Genomic DNA, 23,261 nt, shown 5'->3' with positions numbered 1-23,261 from the left:
CTTAATGAATCTTTCATGGTTCACTATTGATGCCATTTTATAAGCCAGGTCCTCAAGACCACAGAAGTTTCAAAAGCAAGTGCCCCGCACCACTGGCTGTGAGGGGAAGTGGGGTGGAGGGTGGGACCCTTCATCTTCCCTTACCAGAATCTTTCCTTAGCTCAGTGCCATTTGGTAACATGTGGGAACGTGCAGTCTTGACTATGGCTCTCAGTGATTGGTCTGCCTTGGGTGCCTGACTCATTGGGCCCTTCAAAGTCCTTTCCTTGGGAACTGTGAAATGGAACCCAGTGAAAGTGAGTCATTCTCCTGGGGTGCCTGGATCTTTAAGATGTACTCCTGGCAGTTGGAAGTGGGGTGTCTTTCACAGAGAAGCAGGTGAGAATCTTCTAGAGAGAGAAAGAAAGAAAGGAGCAGAGATGAGAGGCAGAAAGAGACAGTCCAGACTTTAAAGGCCAGTCAGTGCTGGTTCCTTCCTGAGACCCATAGGCATTTTCACTTCTCAGTTCTCAGAGATACCCCTATATCCTCATAAATTCACATTTTCTGCCTAAACTAGTAAAAATTGATTTTTCTGTTCAGTTCAGTCGACTCTTTGCGACCCCATGAATTGCAGCACGCCAGGCCTCCCTGTCCATGACCAACTCCCAGAGTTTTTCTGTTACTTTCATAATCAAAATATTTCACATAATAAAGTGAAAGTGTAAGTCGCTCAGTCATGTCTGACTCTTTGCAACCTCACAGACTGTATCCTCTGTCCATGGAATTCTCCAGGCAAGAATACTACAGCGGGTTGCCATTCCCTTCTCTAGGGGATCTTCCCAACCCAGGGATCGAACTTGGGTCTCCATTGCAGGCAGATCCTTTATCATCTGAGCCACTAGGGAAGTCCTTTAAAATAAGCTAACCAGTTTGCTTATGGTTACCCAGAGTTGGAAGAGATAGTTAGGGAATCTGGGATTGACATGTTATACAACTCTATATTTAAAATAAATAACCAATAAGGACCTACCTATTGGTTAACCAATTTAAACTTACTGTTTAAAAAAAAATGAAGAGACAAGAGAATGATATAGATGAGATGAGACTGACTGACCATGTGTTGATAATTCTTGAAGTTAATTGATGGATACATGAGGATTTATTATACTACTCCTTCCACTTCTATGTATGTTTGAAATTTTCCATAATAAAAAAGTAGAAAAAGATAAACCAGTTTGAGAAGTTACCTCTTGGTATTTTTTTAAAATGTAACTGTGGTAATGAAACAATCACACACACACACACACACATACCCAGAAAAGGTGCTTGCCCCTCTTCACCCCAGCACCTCCCAAACTTTTGGCTCATGAGTGCCACAGCAGGAAAGAAAGCACAGGAGTTGCTTTGAAGGACAGACCTAGAGCTGGTTCATCTGGTGCCTGGCGGCAGGAAGGTCACACTCCATGGAAGAAAGGAGCCAGGAGAGAAGGCCCCTCCTGAAGGGACAACAGCTACTTAGCTCTGCATGATTCTTGGCATCAGACTCTGTAGGGTCACTGTGGCTGGATTTTTCTGATATTTTAGGAAAAGAGGGAAGCTCAAATTTTCATTTAAAATGGATTGATTTTAAAATGATACAAATTTTTTAAATGTTAAAAAAAAAAAAACCCATTCTGAGTGCCAAAAAGAACATAGCTGTGGGTGCTGTCCAGACTGCAGCCCTCCAGCTTGAGGGAGACCAGTGTTCTAGATCCTAGGGAGGAGGGAGTTGGACAGTGTGTCAGGTGGAGAGTCTTGGGTCAAGCAGGAGGAGGTATGGCTTGACCCAAGGAGACTGAGCAAGCGGTGGCTTCCATTAAGCTGGGGTGGTCCTATGCAGCAACCCAGAAGGGGCTGCTACTCTGAAGGGGGTGTCAGAGAGGCTGGACAACAAACAAAATACTCTTGAATGTACCGTCAAGGGTTGCCTGTGGCTTAGGTTGTGATAGGTGTAGAAGACTAGGAGAGGCGTTTCTGAGGCCCACCCAGAAAAGCAATCTGATCAGTGAAGGAGAATCTGAATTTGACAGCAGGGTCATGAAACAGAAAAGGTCATGGTAACAGGGGAGGGCAGGAGGAGAATGGGGCAACAGAGGATGAGATGGTTGGATGGCATCAATGACTCACTAGACATGAGTTTGAACAAACCCCAGGAGATAGTGAAGGACAGGAAAGCCTGTTGTGTTGCAGTTCATGGAGTCGCAAAGAACTGGACATGACTTAGTAACCGAACAACAGCAGGGAGCCTGGTGAATCGAGGGCCAGATCCCTGTCCAATCCCTCAAGACAGGGTGAACCTGAGATTCTTATGCACAGATGGGGATGAGTCCCAATGTTGTCTGATAAGGGACCTCCAGCCAGCCAGGCAGGTGGGGGAATTGAGCCAGTTTTAAGTTGATTAGAAAAATATAGAGAAATGTGACATTTCTTAACCTGAGAAATGGAGTACAGATTCATATTGGTTACTCTTGTACCCAGAAGTTCCTGATAAATTCCACTCCTGCAATCTCACTCCTGGGCATACATCTGGAGAAAATTCTAATTTGAAAAGACATATGTACCCCGAAGTTCACAGCAGCACTATTCATAACACACAAGGCATGGAAGCAATCTTAATCTTAATGTCTATTAACAGATGAGTGGACAAAGATGTGGTGTATATATATATATATATATATATACACACACATATACATATACACATATATACATACATAATGGAGTATTCCTCAGTCATTAAAGGAATGAAATAATGACATTTGCAACAACATGGATGGACCTAGAGGTTGACATACTAAATGAAATAAGCCAGACAGAGAACAGCAGATACATATGACATCACTCTTAGGTGGAATCTTAAAAATGATGATACAAATAAATGAACTTATTTGCAAAACAGGAATACACCCACAGATGTAGAAAACAAATTTATGGTTACCAAAGGAGAGGTAGGGGGAGATAAATTAGGAGTTTGGGATTAACAGATATATAATATTATATATTCACTGGAAGGACTGATGTTGAAGCTGAAACTCCAGTACTTTGGCCACCTGATGCGAAGAGCTGACTCATCTGAAAAGACCCTGATGCTGGGAAAGATTGAAGGCAGGAGGAGAAGGGGATGACAGAGGATGAGATGGTTGGATGGCATCACCAACACAATGGACATGGGTTTGGGTAAACTCTGGGAGTTGGTGATGGACAGGGAGGCCTGGCAAGCTGCGATTCATGGTGTTGCAAAGAGTTGGACATGACTGAGCAACTGAACTGAACTGAACTATTATATATAAAATAGATAACCAACAAGGAACTGCTATAGAGAAGAGGGAAATAGCTCAATATCTTGCAATAACCTGTAATGGAAAAGAATCTGAAAAAGAATATATATGTGTGTGTAAATGTGTATATGTGTGTGTGTGCTTAGTTGCTCAATTGTGCCCAACTCTTTGTGACCCCATGGACTATAGCTCACCAGGCTCCTCTGTCCCTGGGGATTCTCCAGGCAAGAATACTGGAGGGAGTTGCCATGCCCTCCTCCAGGGGTTCTTCCTGACCCAGCAATCAAACTGGGGTCTCTCACATTGCAGGCAGATTCTTCACCAGATGAGCTACCCAGGAAACCCCAAATACACATATGTTTTATGTGTGTGTGTATATATGTGTGTGTGTGTGTGTGTGTGTGTGTACATGCACATGCATGTGTATCACTGAATCACTTTGCTATACACTTGAAACTTACATAATACTGTAAATTAAGTATATTTCAGTTTTAAAGAAAAAGACACTGCACTAAAACCTTCCCACTGGACTGTGCCAGTCAGAGTTCCACTTTAGGTATTTCCAGTTGGCACCCCACTCCAGTACTCTTGATTGGAGAATCCAAAGGACGGAGGAGCCTGGTAGGCTTCAGTCCATGGGATTGCGAAGAGTCGGACACGACTGAGCAACTTCACTTTCACTTTTCACTTTCACGCATTGGAGAAGGAAATGGCAGCCCACTCCAGTGTTCTTGCCTGGAGAATCCCAGGGACGGAAGCGCCTGATGGGCTGCCGTCTTTGGGGCTGCACAGAGTTGGACACGACTGAAGCGACTTCGCAGCAGCAGCAGCAGCAGCATGAGGACTTGATTTGCAGGAGATGGACAGGGAAAGAGAGAAATCAGGACTCAGTGAGGCAATCCCAGAGACGAGTCAGTGAAGGAAGCCCTCAGAGGCTGGAAGGACAACATGGGGAGAGGGACTGATGGGGCCCCGTCACTGGGATCATCTGACTTAAATTGGAATCAGGCAGATGTACTGGTGGGAGCTGAAGCCACAGAGGGAGTGGGGTGAGACGCAACAAGGTATTACCAGAACAAAGAGTAGCGAGCCTCCTTGGCATCTCCTGGCTTTTCCCTTTCTTCTGCTCAATCGTGTCCAACTCTGTGATTTCATGGACTGCAGTCTGCCAGGCTCCTCTGTCCATGGAATTCTCCAGGCAAGAATATTGGAGAGGGTTGTCATTTCCTTTTCCAGGGGATCTTCCAACCCAGAGATTGAACCTGGGTCTTCTGCATTGCCGTTTACCATCTGAGTCACCAGGGAAGCCCCTTCTTATGTTCAAAGCACAGTTGAAATGTCACGTTCTTTTGTGCCATCTTCCTCAACCAAGGCAGATAGGAAAACGAAATAGTAAACTCCATGGGAAAGCAGAGAGGATTAGAGAAGCAGCGCAGACAATGAAGGGCTTCCCTGATGGCTCAGAAGGTAAAAAAAAAACTGCCTACAATGCAGGAGAGCCAGGTTTGATCCCTGGGTCAGGGTGATCCCCTGGAGAAGGGAATGGCAGCCCACTCCGGTATTCTTGCCTGGAGAATTGCTATAGAGCCAGACACCACGAGCGACTAACACATGAAGGGAAGGGAAGCAAAAGGGAGCCACTCAAGGCCACTGTAGAGTCATTACTTGTATGATGGCAACAATCGCAGGTGCCGCACACCGCTACCTCACTTAGGGTGAGGACTTGTCTCTCCATTTCACAGGCAAATTGGGGAACAGTAATGGGAGACACTGAAGCATGCAATGTGGGGCACCAAGCCACAGAATTTACTCACTGGGAAGACCAGCTTCTTGGGTTTCCCGGCAACTTGCTTTCTCTAAGACCTAAACGGATCTTCAAATGCTTTTTATTTTGGCAGTTAAGGTCCTAACCAATGTATCTAATCTTATCACCTATATTTATGTCATAGCAATTTTATATGACAAAGGACAAGGCTGCTAGTGTCAGTGGTATAATACATGGCCAGAGGCTGGTTAGGGTTTGTAAAACCAATCATACAAACAAACATATGTCATACATTCCCTGCTTACTTCCCTCCTCCCCTCCTCCCCTCCTCCCCACACTCTCCCACAGAGCCTGCAACATTAGATGGATAGTGGTTGATGGTTTTAATTACAGGATGTCTTCTATGGCTATTGGCCTCTCCAAGTTCTTAGAGCTGAAGAACACTGATGGTTGTTCATGTCATCGGTTGTGGTTGGAGTCCCTGGGGAACAGTGATGCATTGGTTTTGTGGCCTTTACTTCAAATTCCTCACGTAAACAGAGGTCTGGGTTAATTTCATATGGTAGAGCTGGATGTGGGATTGGGATTAATTTCAGCCCATCTTATTTCTAAGCACTCCCCCGACATGCATCCTCTCTCTTATTTGGGCTGATCTCACTGTTACTTCTAAACCCATCATGCCCATCCATCACTTTTGTCCAGGTCATTCCTTCAACTTGGTATACCCTTTCCATTTTTTTTTCTGGAAATCTTATTTTTTGAGGATCAGTCAAAATCCACATCCTTCATACAACTTTCACAAGTGAACCTCACGATGTTACAGCACAAATGTGGCTAGTACTTATAATACACAATTATCCTCATCATTAATGAGAGATCTTTATTAAGTCTTGATATAAAATATAAAATAAGGGCTTCCCAGGTGGCTAAGTGGTAGAGAATCTGCCTGCCAATGCAAAAGATGCTGGAGACATAGGTTCAATCCCTGGGTTGGAAAGTCAGACACAACTAAGCATGCACACGTGCACACACACACACACACACACACACACACACACATCTATCTGTCTATCTATCTATCTATCTATCTATCTATATACAATGCTCAGTGCCAGGCATTGGGGTGTCAAAGTGATACAAACCAGTCCCTTCCCGTCATGTGTTTACGAGCTATTCAAGGAAACAGAACATTCATTCATTTATTCTGCAAGCACTGAGTAGTTACTAAGTGTAGGTATTATAATACCAGGTAGGCTCTAAGAAGAAATAATCGCGACTATATACACATGTACATTATATATATGTGTGTGTGTGTGTGTGTGTTGTATACACAGAAACACACAAATGATAAGAGACAGCTGAGATCATCAAGGAACACAGTATAGCTGTTAAAAAATGAGGGACAGAACTGGGTCTGGAACCTAGCCCTACCACTTAGAACTGTGTGACCTTAGGTGAAACCCTTAACTAAGGCTGCAAAGCACCTTTGCATAGGTTTTGTCCTAACAAACATTTATGCCTGACCTGGAGGGTGTGTGGGGGCTGAAATCAGCCCAGGTCCTGCTTACCAAGCTGAGCTCTCTGGTTCTGGGCTCGAGCAGTCCAGAGAAAGGCATGCCCTTTTATAACTCACTGCTGAGTGAGTGACATTTTGAAACCTGTCCTCCCGCATGAGGCTCTTTACTAACACATACAAGGTATCATAAGGACCCGTGGAGCCCTTCACTTAACCTCTCTGAGCCTCAGTTTCCTCATTTACAAATGGGACTAACAGCGCCTTCTGTATGAAATGCCTTCCCTTGGAACGTCATGGGAATTCTCCAGCCCACCAGCTGCCAGTAGTAATCTTTCGGAGGCTTCTCAAAGGTAAAGCGGAGACACAGAGGTTGCACGATTGCACCCGCATTCTTCCCTGAGGGCCTTTCCAGGGAGTGGAAGAACATCACCTCATCACCACCCAGTGTGACCAGTGTCCCCACACCTTGGAGTCACCCCCAAACCTGCAGGAACACTAGAGGCAGAGCCTGTAAGGATGGGGAGTCGAGGATGAAGTGAGAGTCCTGGCTGCTGGTAGGGCAGGAATCAGCATCGAACAACAACGAAGAGCTCGTGCAGGACAATCAGACTGAATCTCGGTCAAGTCTCGGCTCCACTGTTTTATAACAACTTGACCTTAAGTAACTTATTTAAAACCTCAGTGAACTCACCATTAAGGTGTGGGTGGCCACTGGGGCTGCTGAAGGGCTGCCAAGAGATCACGTCAGGGGCAAGCTGGCAAGAAGCACATCCATGCGCCAGGGAGCCTGCTGCACAATAAATGCTCTCTACACAGTGGTGGTGATTATGAGATCTCTTGGACGGCACCCAGCCCTGCTTTATAGTAGTACTGAGTGCCCAGTGTACCTAGATCCCAGGGGCATGGCTTCCTAGCTCACCATCTACAGCAGTGGTCTGGCCACAGCCTAACCTGGAAGGTCTATTTGGGTAGAGGATAAAAGCCAACTCGTCCGTTTTGTTGTTGTTCCAGCACATGGGCTCTCAGTTCCCTGAGCAGAGATGGAACCCTAGCCCCATGCAGTAGAAGCACAGAGTCCTAACCCCTGGACTGCCAGGGAAGTCCCTAACCTGCCTGTTAGACCATGAGAGGCAGACAGACAGACAGACAGAAAAAGAGACAGGAATAGACAAACCCAGACCATCTCTTTCCTGCTGGCAATTACTATCTAACCTCTTAGGAGTATCTCAGACAGTCTGGCTGCTAAATCACCACCACTGCAGTAATTGAAACAGAAAATCATGCTCCGAAGGACAACCTAGCAACACCACCATTAGCATCTGCGGTGTTTCATTGCAAACTGGGGAGATAATATGTCTCTTAATGTGTTCACGGGCACATTCAGATATATATCTTTACCAATATTTCAACAGGGACTCGGTCCTTCCTGCTCTTTCCTTTCACAGATGATATGTGGGGCTGTTCATTCAGGGAGCCCAAGAGGAACCGTAAACTTTTCCATGTTATCGGAGGCAGCTCAGCTCCGTGGCTAATGCAAGAGTTTCATTTGCTTCCGTCATCCCTCCCTCCTTTCTCTTTCATTCCTGAGTGTGCATTTGTACTGGGAAGACAGAAATGGAACACATAACCACACAAATCCATAACTAAAATCTGTAGGACATGCTCAAATTGAGCAAATTGTGCCTCCAGGGGAATCATGCATCTTTGGAGGGAAAAAGGGAAATGGATTTGAAGAAAGGCTGAGAATGAGGTGAAGAGGGGTGGGTGAAAGAAGAGAAAAATGTTCTAGAGAAGAAGAACAGTAGGTGCAAGTGCCCTGAGGCACAAAGGAGTTGAGTATGTCTGATGAGCTGAAAGGAGGCTACCGTGAGCGGAGGGCAGAGGCTAAGGGGAGGGCAGCAGAGAAGCTGGGCTGGTGGAGTGGCCGAGCTTGACTCACATAGCTTAAAAGCAATGGGGAGGTTTCTCTGCACATTCTGTTAGAACCCTCCATTGCCAGCACCTTTAATGTCAGGATCTGACCGTGTGGCTTCCTTGCTCCATACTTTCTGTTGCTCTCTGTTAACCCATGACAGCGGTTTTAAAGGTGAGGGAATATGGAAATGCAGGGGATATGTTTGGTGGACACAGCAATAGAGAAGTGCTACTGCCATTTGGTGGGGTAAGGGTGGAGTGACAAGGCGTCAGACGTACTGTAAGGTGTAGAATTATTTTACATAACGGATTTTTAGACTACATATCACATAATTTTTGAGAGGACTTCATGTAGGTGAAAAATCAGTTTTGAGTTATCTGAGATTCAGTAGTTTTAATGCGTGCATGCTCAGTCATTCAGTCATGTCCAAATCTTTATGACCCCATGGACTGTAGCCTGCCAGGCTCCTCTGTCTGTGGAATTTTCCAGGCAAGAAGGCATTTTCCTAATCCAGGGATAGAACCTGCGTCTCTTGCATCTCTCTCATTGGCGGGCAGACCCTTTACCACTGAGCCACCTGGGAAGCACCAGTGGTTTTAACACATGTCTGCAAATGTACTGCCACTCCTCCTTCAAAGCATGGAGCCTAATTCCCCTTCCTTTGAACATGGCCAGACTTAGTGACTCTCCTCTATAGAAAATAATGTGGCAGAAGGGATGCTATGTGACTTCTGAGGGTGAGTTACTACGAACAGAGCTTCGGTCTTTCCTTCTGTCCCTTGGATCACTCACTTGGGGGGAAGCCAGGTGCCATGCTGTAAGGGCACTCAACCAGCCCTGTGTATAGAAATTTGCACAGGGATGGACTAAGGCCTCCTGCCCTCATATAACACCAACTTGCCATCTTCCGGGTGAGCCACCTAGGAAGTGGACCTTGCCAGTCAAGCCTCCAGATGATTCTAGACATCAGCCTTCAAGACTGCCAACTGAGCCTCCAGACATCCTGGAGGAGAGACAGGGTGCCCTTCTATACTCTGTCTGAATTCCTGGCCCTCAGAAATTGTGAAAAGATAATAAATGATTATCATTGTCTTCAGCCACTAAGTATTGGTGATAATGTCACGTAGCAGGAGATAACTGATATATGAGCCCATAACTTAACTCCTTTTTTAGACGAGCAAAAATATTTTTGCACAGTTTTAACATATATTAAGTTTCTAGGAATGCAACTAATGCGTAACTCAAGAGACAGCTGCACTTTGTTTTGCCTGCCTTTATCAACGGTTGTTCTCCGTCTAGTCAAGAGTCCTCTCCCTGTTCTTCGAGTAGACTGCACTCTTCTGTTTTCTCTGGTGAATTTATCCTGGATTCCCTTCCTTTTCCCATCTGTATTGTAAGATCCTACTCCTCTCCGACTTACACACTCAGTCAACAAACGATGACAGTGCACCTTTGCAGGCCAGACCTGTGTGTGCAGTGCGGCTCGGCAATGAATGACACCCCTGGAGCCTACAGCGGAACTTGTGTAATTACAGGAACATGATGATAGAAAAAGGCCCGTTGCCCACAGAGAGTTAGCATCAAGGGGAAGTCTTGTAGGCAACTGAGCCTCCAGGCTGCAGCGGTTTTAAAACGCATGGCATAGGGCAGAGTGATCCCCATCTGGTCCTGCAGGGAGTGACGGGAGGGCTGGGATTCCACACTGTGCCCTAGTCCTTCCCTTTCCGGCCTGATCAGCTCCCTGGTCTTTGCTCTGTATGTATGTGTCTGCTCTCCGCAAACGGGATTATACGCGCTCTCCAGCGGGGCGCACCCCCATCCCTTAACTCTTAAAGCTTCTTTCCTGGACAGACCTGGAAAACTCTAGAACTGGATCTGCTTTCTCTCTGGCAGCTGGCAAGTGCTAAAGCTGGTGTCTGGAGAGAGAACACAGAGTCCGTGGGATCTGGCTGCGCCTCAAGAAGTGAATAGGGACCGTGATGAGCAGAGCAGCCCCTGCCTGGGTCCCAAGCTTTCCCTGCAGCCCTGCTGGTCCTGACAGCCTGGCAGGGACCTGGTGCCCTCCACCAGCACCCCAGCTGATTTATGCACACTTTCCTCCAAGCTTTTTCACTCCGTCTGCCTTTCCTCCTTATTGACCAGGCTGTGAAAAAACACACACCCGAGAACACGTACAACATAAATCACAGGATACATCTTTCAAGGATGCACCACCAAACAAGCTCCAAGTTGACGTGGTCTGGAGATGACGACGCTGATGAATTTTCAGAACAAAATCGTGAGAAAGTGGATTTTCTCAGAGAAGAAACCAGCAAAGGGAAAGTCCTCACCTTTCCCACCCTGCCGTCCCACAGTTCTTTCCAGACTGGCTTGGAATGTGTAGGGGAGCCAGAGGGAATGGCTGCTTCTTGCCACTGGAGGGCAGTCTGGAATCCCAAGACCAAGAGGGATCCAATTTGTTGGGCCTTTTTAAAAAAAAAAAAACAAAAAAAAAAAAACAGAAACAGGATCCCAGTTAGCATCAGTAGACCATCTGGAAATCCATCCTCGAGAAGATAGTGATGACAAATAGGTTTTAGCATGAGTGCTCAGGGCAAGGCAGGGCAGAGGGCAGAAGGGAACCAAAAGGCTTTAAGTTCTACTGCAGGTGGAAACAGGGAGCCTGGCTTTTGCTTGCCAGTGTTGAGAAGAAAAGGCGTTTAGTTAGCCCAGTGGCTTACAACTGGGGGTGATTTTTGTCTCTGCTCACAAGGACATTTAACGGTGTCTGAAGACATATTTGATTGTCACAACTGGGGTGGTGGTGGTGAGTGGAGACTAGGAAATCTGCTCATTATAATCACCCTATCATGCACAGAATGGTCCCCTAACCCTAACACCAACCCAGGCCAAGGCTGAGGACTCCTGAGTTGACCCAATAGTGATTTTTAGCACTACCCGCTCAGTGGGCAGGAAGTCTACATTTCAGTTTTGTTTACAGCTTCTACCCTGCATGGAATGGAAGTGTTCCTCAGGAAATGGTCTGGTTTTGCGATGCTGTCATGGTTCTCAGAGGAAGACTTATTAGCCCTGCATCTTCACTGCAACCCCGTTATTCCCCTGTGTTATGCTGGAGATCCCCAGTAGCAGACTCTGCGACAAGGACTGGAGCACAAGTAGCTGATCTGGAGAGGAACCCCAGGAAACTGCTAGGGGGGTGGGGGACGTTACGGAAGGGGAAGACGCCAGCGTAAGCAGTGCGGTCAAATAAACTACCACAGCGGGCAGAGAGAATATGACCCCTCTGGGGAGTCCAGACCTCAGGGAGGTGAGGGAGTCTGGCACTTCCCAGGCTCATCAGACACTGGCTGAGAGATGCTGACTGGGGAGATGCTGGGCGTTCATTCTCTGGCAATGCAGCCTGCCTTGCTAGCAGAGAGGCTCCAGTTGCATAGAAAGTCCTCAGAGGTAAGCGTGTGCTGGCCAGCGGGCTACAGAGCCAGAGAGCATCTGTACCCCCACACCCCACAGCCCCGAGGATGTCAGAAGTCCTATGTGCGGCCACTCATTCTCTATTTGAGGACCCCAGTTCCCTTTCTGACCATGATGGGGTGCACCATGGTCCCTCAATGGGTGTCAAGCAGATATTAGCACTGTCTCAGCCAGAACTCCAGTTTCTTGGTCCCTCGAATGCCACTGCAGTGTTAGCCAGCAGCAAGCCTGACCATAAAGGCCAGGGATAAGAGAAGGACTCACCCAAAACCTAAGAAATTGTCAGCCTCGGGGCTCCTGGGTTCCCGGGCCCCGTGAGCTCCCTGGAGTTGATGATGCTCCATAGAGCTCTAAATCAATGTCAGTCCACACTTCATGTCCATATGAATCAATCACCCAGGGCCTTGTGAAAAGGCAGACTCTGATTCAGTGGGTCTAAAGGGAGGTGGGCAATGCTGCACTTCTATTAGGCTCCCAGGTGATGTCCTTGCTGCTAGTCCACTGAACTCGGAGTGGAGTGGAGGTTAGGTTGCAACCCGTAGACACATGTATGTACACACCTCCACGTAAGCATTCCTGAGAACTTGCCCAATAAGATCTGAGAAGAAGGGGTCTGTAGCTCTAAGGCTCCTTTTCATATTCTATATAAACTTTTACAAACCTAGTTTTCTCATTTTTTTTTTCTTAAAGGACCCTACTTCCACCACCTCTGCCACCAATTAATAAGCCTCAGTTCTTGTAAAACTGGGATCTCCCTTTTCTAAGAGAATTTGAAAGGGCTAGGATCTAGCTTGGACAGTCTGGTCCCCATGCATTTTGATCTGTATATCAGAAGTTCTGGAACTTTCTGCTTCCATTTCCTGCTCCATGATCTCAGACAGCTTCCAAAATTAGAGGCTCAGTAAAGCAAAGGAGGATGTGAGATAAGTGAGGAAAGGCATTTAGTAGATTAGGTAGCTAGTGGTGTGAATCCTGGAACTTAGGCCAGTGACTCAGAAGTGGGGGTCTGGCCCTTTCATCGTCTTTCATGAGCTACTTTAAAACTCTGTATGTTGTAGGTGTGAAATCAAATTTATGGTAAGACAAGGAAAAATTTAACATAAAATTTTTTCTCTGTGCTTTGGCCTCCTCTCTCCCCTTTATTGTGCACTGTGAATCTGCATTACGCATCAACCCAATCTACCCGCCATCAGCAGAAACACCAGCTCAGTTACAAAAAGCAACATTCTCCCAGCATAAACAAAACAACCCCTTTAAGGATAACATTCCATCTTGATCATGTAAAGGCCACAATGACCCAGGACCCACTACTTACTAGACTGTATAAACTGTCAATAATATGTCATTTAATGTATAGCCCTCTGTCTCAAAAACTTAAATGATTGTGCTTTGACCTCTGATGGGTGGAACAGTTCTTGGAGCTTTCTGAGAGGTTGTTTATTTGGCACAAATAAATGTTTCATTTCTCTTTATTTAGATCGACTGATTAATTTTTGTCAACATAGGAAACTGACCATATAAAGCAAATAGATTTTGTCTAGGGTAGATGCAATTGATCTCCACCTACCTCTGGAAGAGGAATATTACATCCATTAGCAAGCCCATTTTGACATTTCTGACTACCTATATATGAGCCTGCTTTTTTTCATTCTTCTTTGAGGTAGTTGAAATAACTGATTTGTTTTTCACTGCTTAATGGGTTAAATAAAATCCTGGATCTGTGTTCTGTTTATGTATATGAGAATCATTATTTTACCTTTCAAAAATATTTCCCTTTAACATGGTCCACCTGCATGTACCCCACCCTACTCACCCTGCAATCGACTGACCAGTCTGTCCCTTTGGGATTCCTGAGAATAGAGGAAGAGATAATGACTCCCAGTTTCTTCTCCTCCTGGGAACTGATGTTAGATCTCAGAGTACTGGTTCTCAGAGTGCTATGTCCTAGGATTTCCTGCTGAGCCCAGGACTGACTTCCCATTTCCCTATTTGGAGAAGCAGGACAGACCAGAGTCAAAGGCACAGGCTTTGGAGCCCAAATACCTGCTTTAGTTCCAGTGCTACCGCTTGCTGGCTGTGTGACACTGGACCATTTACCCGATGTCTCTTAGACCTGTTCCGTTGTTTGCCCTCTGGCCAGTAATCCCAGAAACTGTACTGAAAAGGTCCTGAGGACTAAATCTGCAACAATGGGTAACATGCTGAGCACGAGTTCTGGAATTAAATGAGCGTCTGTTTGGCCACTGTTGTTGAGGCTATATCTTATGTGTGCTGGATATTTCCCACTTTCTGCCCTTATTCACTCTCTACCACTCTTCCCTCTGCTGTGTGCCCCAGGAGGCTGACCTTCTTCTCTGGCATCTTGTCAGTTTCTTCCAACTGGACCCTCCCTTCCCTCTCTGGAGTGGTCTCAGGTGGGCAGCCTCCCTCAAACACCACAGCTCCTGCCAGGCAGCCACTGCCACCTCCAGGCCCCGTAACTGCCCTTCGCCTGTCCGTCAGGCCTCCAGCGTGGTTCTAGGTCCATATTCCCAGCCTTGCATGACTGCGTCTCCACAGCCAGATGTATCCCTTCTCCTGCCCACTCCTTTAAAAGTATTCCCTCTACTAAACACTCCTCCAGTCGCCCACAACAGCGCCATCTGTCACGACCCCGACACAGTGAACACCATTTTTAATACTCCTGTGTGTTCCTCTCTAAGTGAGCAATGTGCTTCTGAAGCTGGTGGAAACAGAGTCAGGACCTTTGCACCTGTTTCATCTTAACTGTGAGTCCTTTGTGGGCAGGCCACCAACGTCCTGCCCTGGAAGGCAACATTCCTATTCACAGCTGACTGAAACACAGGCAAGGTCCAAAGAACGTTGCAAAATATAATGCCTTTTTCTCTTCCTCCAGGCACTCTGCCTCAGGTGTCCAAAAGTCCCTCCTCTAGTATCCCATTAGTTTCTCCCTCTTCTCTGATCCCCCCCGCTGCCTTTATTTCCCTTGACTCTGACTTCCCTCTCGTCCGTGCTCCATCTCAGAACAAGAATGGTAGGCCCTTGTGATGGATCCTACACTTCTCGCAGAAAAGAGCCTCTTCAGCTCTGATATAGCTGTCTCTTGCGAGCTGCCTAACATCCATATGTTACGAGGCAGATGTCACTGGTTTATTGGATAGTTGGGGTTCTATAAGGCTACAAGCGACTGTTCTAATTTCTCCACTTACTATCTTCAAGTATACTGCCTAATCTCTCTTAGTGAAACAAATTCCCCAGCTTTCCATTCGTTTGAAGGATTTAAAAGTCCAGTCCAACTTCGTTTCAAGTTGCGATTGCCCGTCCTGGTAAACTCTCACATCTCACCTCCCAGAAAAAGGACTGGCTTTGACCCTCAGGGTCATGTAGCGAAGGGGTATGGTCCCACCTCAGCTCATCCCCTCCATTACAGCCTTCCTCCTTTCTGCAGTGGGGCCTGAGAGGCAGGCTGGGGAAGCAGAGATAAGTGTTTCTAAGCTGGTGCTGTTCTTCCTATGTGAGGCTCTCTCGACTTCTCTGGCAATGCCTTCTGCTGGGCTGGCAGCCAGCACAGGCTTGCTCCTGGGGCAGATAACTAAGTTGTACCAGAAGCCTGGAGAGAGGGGCCTCCCATCCCCATTTCCCTGACCTGAGCCATACCTCCTGGCTAGACACCTGCCAGATGCCTCCAGGGTAGATAAAGATAGCTGTGGAGTTTCTGCTACAGCTTCCAGCAAAGGAGGAATCTCTTTGCTCTCCCCTTGAACCTGGGCTGACGGATGCAATGAAAGGGACATGGGTATGCGCTCAGTCACTTCAGTTGTATCCGACTCTTTTTGACCCTATAGACTGCAGCCTGCTAGGCTCCTCTGTCCATGAGATTCTCCAGGCAAGAATACTGGAGTAGGTTGCTGTGCCCTCCTCCAGAGGATCTTCTCGACCCAGGGATAGAACCCACATCTCCTGCATTGGCAGGCAGATGCTTTACTGCTGAGCCACCAGGGAAGCCCCAATAGAAGGGATATTCTGGGACTTCTCAGGCTGCTGCTGCTGCTGCTAAGTCGCTTCAGTCGTGTCCGACTCTGTGCAGCCCCAGAGACGGCAGCCTATCAGGTTCCCCTGTCCCTGGGATTCTCCAGGCAAGAACACTGGAGTGGGTTGCCATTTCCTTCTCCAATGCATGAAAGTGAAAAGGGAAAGTGAAGTTGCTCAGTCGTGGCTGACTCTTTGTGACCCCATGGACTGAAGCCTGCCAGGCTCCTCCGTCCATGGGATTTTCTAGGCAAGAGTACTGGAGTGGGGTGCCATTGCCTTCTCTGTTTCAGGCTAGGTCATAAGAAACCTTGCAGCTGCCATGAGGATCTCTTGGAACATTCTCTGAGAGACCCAGCCCACCAGGTCTGGCAATTCTGAGATCACTGTGCTATCAAGGTGGAGTGCAGGCATGCTGATCAATAGTCCCCACTGAGCCCAGCCTTCTAGTCATGCCACCAAGTCAACAATCCAGTCCGTCCACCAGCAGCTGCACACAACCAAGGGCCTCGGGCGACATCACATGGGACGGAGGAATTCTCAGCAGAGCCCTGTCCAAATTCCTGACTCAGAAACTCATGACATATAATAAAATGGCTGTTGTTTTTAGCTGTTGCAATTTGGGGTGGCTTTTTCACAACAATAGGTAACCAGAACACCTCCCTCAGCTCCTGTCCTTGCTGCTGGAGTACAGCCTTGAGTGGGTCAGTGGCAAGAGGGTCAAATCAAGCCACATCTCTTGGTGTCTACACAACCCACTGCTGCTCTGTGGTTTCTTTCTCTTCCCATCTCTCTCTCTGATTCTTCTCTCTCTGCTCAATTTTGGGGTGACCCTTCTGGAACTGCTTTCATTGGCTTTGGGGATGAAGTACTACCCCCTCCATCCTCCATGGGGAGCGATGAGAGAGCCAGCCACATTACCCCTCAGTTCCCATCCATAAGAAATAACTCCAAATACATCCGGCTGATGATGGGGTAGAGGATGGGGGGTGCTGCCTGGTGGCAAACCAGTTCATCTGCTTCTTAATGATCTCTGAAGACAAGTTAGGTTAGTAATCTCTCTGATGCTTCTTTGCCTTCAATTTGGGGTCCCTGTTGATTAACTTTGAGGTTAAATAAATATAGCTTCTTTCTTTTCCACTTTAGGCTGGAGACTGAGCAATGACAAAGGCGTAAGGCGGGAGGAGATCAAAATACCAGTTGTATTTCGGATAAAACTGGAGCAGATGACACATTCAGATCTCGCCAAGGTCTTGCTAATACTGCTACCCAGAACTTGATATATTTACCTAGCTAGTCCCAGGCAACCCTGGAAACTCATAGGTCCTTCTCCTTAGAGGCAGGGGTTTATTGCTAAGAAACCCTCATAGCCAAGAGAGCACCTGAATACACACTTTGTGTAAGTAGGCAAGTCCCTAAGGGGGACAGACAGGGAAAAGGCAGGGCTACCATGCCTGGTCTGTCCCAAGCTGTCATTCAATAAGTTCTCCCTCTTCTAAATGAAGGAGCAGAAGGAAGTCAAGATTCTCCTCATTAAAAACAACAACGAAGTATTTTCTCCAACAGCTATCTCTTAGGAAACAAGTCATTCCCACTTGGTGTCTTGCTGTACATGTTTCTATTTCACTGCTCTGTGCTGTTGGATATCTTTGCTTCCTGCTTGAGACCTGCCTCCATCCTGGCCCAGAAATGCTGTGTGCTAGGGAGGTTGCCCCAGAAATGCATCGGGTGAACAGGGCTCTTGCGCCCTTTGGGTTTTAGTTGGCTTTGGCCAACGGCAGACAGTGGCAGGAGAATGAAAGATGGGAGGAAACTGAGGCTAGGGGTTTATCCCCTGGCTTCCCCATGTCGGTTCACTGAAGCTTGTCTGTCTACCAAAGACCACAGCTCCCGTCAGGCAGCCATCTCAAAGGTTACCTTCTCTGGGGACCTGAAACCATAGGTCGTCTTTCCCTTCACAGCTACAGGAGGGAACAGCTCTGATTTGTGCCAGGCTCATTGTTTTCTCCCACCTCTTCCTGGCTTACTCAAACTATGCCCTCAGCTTTGTAGAGTCCCTTCATGAAACAATCCACAGATTACCTTGTTTGAGTCAGTCATCTGTTAACTGTTAGAACGATGACTCTGACATCTCTTCCTGAAGACTGTCCTTGTCAGGGAAAAAGAGAGCACCATTCTACCACACCAGCTGTTAGAATGGTGTGTACCCTCAGAATTCTTACGTAGAAATCCTGACCCCTGAAGTGATGGAATTGGGAGTTGAAGCCCTTGTGGGATGATGAGGTCATGAGAGCCCTCATGCGTGGGATAAGTGCCTTTATACAAGAGACCCCTCTTAACTTGTGTCATGTTAGGACACAGGGAGGAGATGGCTGTCTGTTAACCAGGGAGTGCTATCTCACCAGACAGTGAATCTGCTGGCACCCTGATCTTGAACTCTCAGCCCCCAGAACTGTGAGAAATTAATGTGTACTATTTTGTTAGAGCAGTCTGAATGGACTATGACAGGAGCCTCATCTCAAAGCCCTCAGTGGGTCCATACAATTTAACATGCACCCTATTCCATACTCCCAAGACAGCAGCAGGCAAAATGATAATTAAGAACTCATTCCTAGGGGAACATACTTCCATAACAGGTATAGACATAAGTAGCCTCCAAATTTTGAAAAGTGAATGAAAGAAAGGTAACATAGTAGGTTAGAACCTTGAGCTCTGGAGTCAAACAGTTTGACCTTGATTTCCAATATCCTGTGTGACCTTGGACGTTTCCTCTCTCAACCTCCTCTCCCTCATCTTTACAGGGAACAATAGTTATAAAGATGAAATGAAGCAATGCTTGGGTGCATAGCAAATACTCATCAAACATTAGCAAGAACCAGTTCATACAACTGAGCAGACACCAGAGGGTGAGTGAAGGTTAAAATGTCACCCCAGCCCTATTCAACAAGCCAAGGGGTACCAAGCACACTGTCCCAGGTACCTGGAAACTCCCAGTAAACACTGGCTGCATTGGCTCAAAATGTCCTTTTGCAATAAATATGCCCTTAGTGAGTTGACACCAGAAGGCTTACAGATAAAAGGATTCTCCTTTCTATCAACCAGGGCTCTCAAAGTTCTTACCTGACCCCTACCTGGACCAAAGATAAGACAGAGGGAAGTCAGTCACTGACAGAGGTATATGCTCCTTGGTGTCTTTTGCATGCATGTGTTAGAATGGGAAGAGATATTTGATCCCAAGAGTTCCAATTTAGTGGTTTCTGAGAATCGGGCACCCCCAGAAGCCCAGCTACAAGCATGGAAAAGGTTCTGAGACCAAGACTGATGGGTGAGCAGCTTTAATTACCCAAGAACTGTGTTAATGGCCCTTGGGGTATCTTATTGCTATTCTGACACTTGGGAACATGGCATTTTCCCATTAAAATGCCAATTATCCTTGAGCACTTCTGCAAATCCATCAGCTGGAGGCTGCCGGGTTGTCGAGCGATGCGGTTTGATGGTTTGAAGCAAACCTATCAGATCAAGGGCATTTTATCTGGTAGTTCATGACTGCTCAGAGTGCTGTCCCACCCCTGCCTGCCCCCTCTCCCAGTGAAACACACATATACACACACACTCCACTGAACAGAAAGATCAGAATCTCTATTTCCAAGTAGCCAGTGAAGAGGAAGTGTTCAGGAGGTGGGAATCAGCGAGAAAATCAAGATCTGGCAAAGAGCTCCCAAATGAAATTTTTTTTTCATCTGGATAATTGAAAGCACGAGCTCAAACAGAAAACATATCTCATTGGGGAAATCAGTTGATTTATCTCATCTGACTACCAGGACAGAGCATCGACTTGCGAAATACCTACTTCCCTACACGGCTTCCCTGCTGCAGATCAGTTACAACTAAATGGTTTGCTAAAGCTGGAACGTGGAGCCTCAACTAGATGTGTTCTCCCAGGATACCTCCACCTTGTTCTGTACGGCACTGGGTTTGCTTTGCTTCTGGAAGAATGGCTTATGCAGGGGTCATGCCGCAGTACACGGACCTTCTCGGGAAGGTGGTTATAGATCGATTTGGTCCTTAACTTCTTGAAACTATGTTTAAACTCAACTATAAATCTAAATGATTTATGTAGTAAGTGAAGACTGAGTTTTGTTTTGTTTTCACCAATTCGATTACAGAATAGCAGTATGGTAGCAATTGTGGAGGCCTGGCTCATGCGAGGCTGCTCTTCCCCAGGGCTTGCCTGAGAATCTCTGGCCACATTGATCCTCAGGAGGGGAACTGCACACATCATACTCCTCAGGGCCTCTTGCTGTCACCCTTGCCTTCAACACTTGGCTCTGGTTCTTTGAGTTACTGCATTTTAAAATATGTCCCCGAAGTCTTCTATACATTTTTTTCAAAAGGCGGAGCCTAATGATCCTCCTTCTGAATGTGTTACTAATGCAGTGACCTATTGTAATAAATTGCATATGGTGGATCTGACAGTATGTGCTAAGAGCATGCCAGAAAAGAGGTTGTGGCTTGCTCCTTATTCTCTCTCTGGATAATTCACTGTGGGGGCAGCCAGCTGCCATGACATGAAGATGCTCAAGCATCCCTAGTGAGAGGCCCATGCAGTGAGGAACTAAGGCCACCTGTCAAAGGCCAGTGTCGTCTCCCAACAGTCTCAGGTGTGACTGGGACGGTGTGATGGCTTTGCCGTGTGTCAACTTGACTAGGGTGAACTACAGAATCTCCTTTTTTGTATGTTTCCAGGTTGGTTGGGCCACAAGGGAAATTCTCTGAGGCTTGGAGGGTAGACGTGGTGCAGCAGCAGTTTTGAACCACACATGCTTTGTTTGGTGTGCTGATTCACCCTGTCCATATGATGCAAGGGGCTCGGTCAGATGTGTGTGTTTAGATGTGCCTTAAAAGGCCCCGGCTTCTGCAGGATGTCCTCCTCATCAGGACGAAGGCAAGTTTCAGTCTGTCCTTGTAGGGTTCTAGTTTGTGCCTGTGGCTTTTTAGCCTGCTAGTGATCTTTCCACCTTGACCGCTGCTCTCTGGATTACAGACTCTGGCACCAGATGTGGAGAGAACCTGATAACCAGCCACCACAGCGCCCGGATAGATCTCTCTCCTGATGGCTCTGCTTGTCTGGTTGAGCACTGTCAGATATACTGCACTGTCTCAGAAACTGCTCTGCCAGCCCCAGCCAAGCCTTTAGATAACTGCACCCCAGCCAACAACTCAACTGACACCTCTTGAGAAACTGAGCCAGAATCACCCAGGTGTGCCACTTCCTAATTCCTGACCCAAAGAAACTGTGGGATAATAAATAAATGTTTATTATTTTAAGTACTAATATAGAGGTAATTTTTATGCAGTGATAGATGAACTAGGCACATCATCACAGATGCCCTGCTGGGTCACACCCCTATGATGTTGCTTTATTTTTTTATTTCAATATTCTATTTATTCCTTTTAAAGCATTAATCACAACCTGCAATTATTTTGTGGACCTACATGCTTGCTTGTTTCTCATCTGGCTTTCCCATTAGAATGTCGCCCTCACAGGGACAGGCACCTTCTCCTTCTTGTCCACCTATATCCCCAGTACCTAGTTAGTCTAACTCTACTTCTTACTAGCCATGAAACTTTGGGAAAAAATGCTCTCAGGGCCTCAAATTCTTCAGCTATCAAATGGGATGATGATAATTGTATCTATCTTGTTGGGCTATTGTGAGTCTAAAATGAATGATAAATATTCAGGAAATGGTAAGTATTCAGGAAATATAAGCTGCTGGTATTTTAATATGATGGTAGAAATTCAATAACTATCAGCTGAGGGACTAAATGAAGGAATTTATTGATCTCTTTGACCCATAATCTTAAGCATCCAAGACATACTGAGAAAGTCCCAAAGGCCTCTGGACAGTTAAAACAGATGTCCCAAAGGCTAGTAGCAAAGCCCATCTAATTAACTTATAGGCAAGCTTTTAGGCCATTACTCAGAACCTAATTACTTAATAGTCTTAGCAGATATTAATTAATCACCTAACATATGCACAGCATTGTGCTAGATGTTGGGGAAAGGGGACAGAAAGACACAAAGGTGAATTAAGATCATTACCTTCTCTCAAAAGACCATGCTGTCTAGAAGGGAGACAGATACGAGAGCCACCTATCACACAACTAAAAGACAGTGAGCAAGGCGAGTAGGGGTGGAAGAGAGCAAGACTGACTATCAAGGTGGCCAGACTCAATTAGTCACAATTAAAACACGCATAACAAGCTTAATTATCTGGTTTCCTAGCCCATAATGAATTAGAGACAGCATATTAGAAGAGAAAAAAGGAGGGGTCATTGCTAGAGGCAGGTAATGCCGAAAAGTGATAACTAACAGGAATAAAGAATCATAATTTTAAAAACATTGAAAGCAGAAAGCAGATAAATAAAGCACATTAGCTTAAATCCATTTAGTTAGGGGTAACTGCTGCCTAAGAGACGAGAGGCAGTATAGCACTGTAGTTAATGGATTGTGGAGCCAGACTGCCTGGGTTGGAACTGCAGCCCTATCACTTCCTATCACGTGGGCAAGTTGCTCAACTTTTCTGTGATTCACATTCCTCATCTATAAAATGAATATAATAAGGTGGAGCTACTTCATAAAGTTGTTGTAAGAATTCAACGCATTACTATTCAAAAAGTGCTTTAAAGAGTTTCTGCTGCTGCTGCTGCTGCTGCTGCTAAGTCGCGTCAGTCATGTCCAACTCTGTGCAACCCCATAGACGGCAGCCCACCAGGCTCCCCTGTCCCTGGATTCTCCAGGCAAGAATACTGGAGTGGGTTGCCATTTCCTTCTCCAGTGCATGAAAGTGAAAAGTGAAAGTGAAGTCACTTAGTTGTGTCCAACTCCTCAAGACCCCATGGACTATAGCCCACCAGGCTCCTCCATCCATGGAATTTCCCAGGCAAGAGTACTGGAGTGGGGTGTCATTGCCCTCTCCCTAAAAAGAGTTTCTCGTACATGACAATTCTGAGAACCTGTAACGGTCAAGATTGGCTGGCTTGCTGCAGTAACAAACAATCTCCCAAATCTGAGCAACTTAAAATAATGAAGGCTTATTTTTCACTCATATGTCCATCATTGGTAGGCAGAAGATTCTACTCTGAATCACAATTACCTTTATTCTAGGACCCAGGCTCACATAGCAGCCACCATCTGTCACAATGTCTGTTGCCACAGCAAAAGGAAATGAGTACCTTCCTGGATGTCTTACTGACCACCAATTG

This window comes from Capricornis sumatraensis, chromosome 10 (genome assembly GCF_032405125.1).
Source record: "Capricornis sumatraensis isolate serow.1 chromosome 10, serow.2, whole genome shotgun sequence".
In the NCBI taxonomy this organism is placed as follows: domain Eukaryota; kingdom Metazoa; phylum Chordata; class Mammalia; order Artiodactyla; family Bovidae; genus Capricornis; species Capricornis sumatraensis.
The sequence above is the reverse complement of the archived record's forward strand: the minus strand, read 5'-3'. Positions refer to the sequence as shown.